The sequence below is a fragment of the Oratosquilla oratoria genome, chromosome 34, assembly GCF_046742065.1.
Source record: "Oratosquilla oratoria isolate Oo_2021 chromosome 34, ASM4674206v1, whole genome shotgun sequence".
Classification (NCBI taxonomy): Eukaryota; Metazoa; Arthropoda; class Malacostraca; order Stomatopoda; family Squillidae; genus Oratosquilla; species Oratosquilla oratoria.
The window spans coordinates 13,965,424-13,967,923 of NC_134810.1; the positions used below are offsets into that span (position 1 = coordinate 13,965,424).

Here is a 2,500-nt window from a genome sequence, read left to right on the forward strand (position 1 = left end):
AGTGAAACTAGATTATCAAGATCTCTCTCCTCTATAGGCACTTGGCTTTGAATTAACATACTCTCGTTTCTTTTGTTTTCCGAGAAGCTTTTTCCCTTTAATTTGTTTTTTTAGTCTATATTTCTTATTTATGATTATTTGTTTGTAGAAAATTAAGAAAATGAAAGACACACAGGGTCTGAAAAAGCAAGTCAGCACAGACATAGACAAGAAAAGCCGAAAGGAAGGCGAAAGAGAACGGAAGACTACGGCGAAACGATGCAAAGGTGAGGCAAAGATAAAGAATGTGGTAAGGGCGGGGGTGAAATTGGAGAATGTGGTGGAGATTTGTGGGCGAGACGTGAAGGGAGTGACAGGGATCGGGCGAGAAGAGGATGGAGTAAGGCAATATCAAAAGGAAGCCCGAATCTCGGGACGCGAGGTGACAGGACGGGAGCGCTGTTGTCAAAAAAGGCAACGGGGAGTGGAGGAATGTCGACAGTTAACGACAGAAAAAAAGAGAAAGATGAAACGGAAGACAAGAAGTAACCGAGAGGTTCCCATGAATAAAGGTTTGAAGGAGACGAGCAAATAGAGAGGAAGAAGTGATAAAAGATGAAAAATTTTGGGAAGAAGAAAAATGCAAAGGAAGTGTATTGACGAAGGTATAAAAATGGAAAAATATAGGGTGACCAATATTGGAAAGGATGGGAGGGATTCTTACTTAGGCTTGGAGAGGAGCTGTGTGTGTGTGTGTGTGTGTGTGTGTGTGTGTGTGTGTGTGTGTGTGTGTGTGTGTGTGTGTGTGTGTGTGTGTGTGTGTGTGTGTGTGTGTGTGTGTGTGTGTGTGTGTGTGTGTGTGTGTGTGTGTGTGTGTATGTGAATGCGCATGCGCATGGAAGTGCCCGCATACGCATGTACAGACTTCAAGAAATATATATCCTTTTTTCCTCATGAATTTTGAAACAGTATGCGAATGATTCTGATCACAAGCTGAAGCATAGTTATTCACATGTTCATTTTATGTGATTTGTTTTTTGTAATAGTGCTGCAGAAACTAAAGTGTAGGTAGAATCATCAACACCGACCAATTCCAAACTTCTTTATGTGTGTCCTTGTGAATGCCGCTGAACACATTGGACCCAAGAGGCCAATACTTTTTTTCTGGAGAGAATGTACATGCTTCTGTTTGCTTGTGTGTGCGTGTAGGCGTGTGAGTACGTGAACGTGTGTGGTGTGTTGTTTGGTGACGTAACTTACGGCTTTTATTTTGTTTAACGTCAAAGGATTTTAATCTCCAGAGACGTCAAATGTGTAGAAGAACGGTTTGTCGAACCAGACAATGTTATTCGGTTGAGGAGACGTGACATTGTTGAGTGAATCAAGACTAAACCCTTTTAGATGTTGACGCACTTATACATACATACATACATACATACATACATACATACATACATACATACATACATACATACATACATACATACATACATATACTAAAGGGTTTTTCCCCCTTACACGGGGGGTAGCCAAAAAATAAAAAGGCATAGAAACCACTCCCACCCATTCTACCTCCTATATATTCCACTCCCCTCCACTCTCCTCCCTCCCTCTCATCTTGTCACCTCTTGGATGACGGGTCAGTATACGCACTCAATAGACGTACTCAATATAATTTATTCTCTCTGACACAAGACGATTTTATTGAGCTGAGGGGCTATTCTAAATAAAAAAGGAAATGAATTATTCGCCACGAATTTTTTCATTAAAGTCATACAACAACTCATCATCATAAATGTTTACATTTTCATTCTGAAATATCTCGCAGTAATGTAGACCATAACAACTTGTCATACTGCTGCCAGATATATGATGATATTCAAACATTTACTTTCGTGAAATTCAAGCTTGAAAAGTCCATCCACACTAGTTTGGCTACCAAGAAGTGGAACGAAACAGCCTGACGGAGATCAAAATAAAAGACAAAAGGACTTGGTTGGGATAAACTAGAAGCCCGCTGTTACTCAAGTGTGTCTTGGAGATGATTATAATGACTTAGCGGCAACCAGAATGAATGAAACAGTGCTCACACATACAGAGGAATTTAAGTAATGATCACGTCTGGTAATCTGATATGGTTTATTTGTATTACATGGTAAGGTATAATAACCTTTTTTTTTTTTACTCTTCATACAAATTGTCTGTATATCTGTTTGTTTCCCAAATGTTTTTATTTTGATAAGTAATCTCTGCGCTTTTTATATGTCTCAATATATACTGATTTATCCTCCTCTGCGTTTCTTGACATGTGTTTACTCTAACTGCATCTCTCTTTCTCTCTTTCTACACACACACACACACACACACACACACACACACACACACACACACACACACACACACACACACACACACACACACACACACACACACACACACACACACACACACACACACACACATACACACACACACACACACACACACACACACACACACACACACACACACACACACACAC

The 2,500-nt window shown here is 40.0% G+C and overlaps 1 protein-coding gene across 6 annotated transcripts in view; it reads left to right on the forward strand.

The window, feature by feature from the left end:
- The window catches only part of LOC143018056 (dipeptidase 1-like), a 1,041,568-nt gene that overhangs the window by 827,616 nt on the left and 211,452 nt on the right, over window positions 1-2,500 (forward strand). The gene's annotated exons all lie outside the window — the stretch shown is intronic.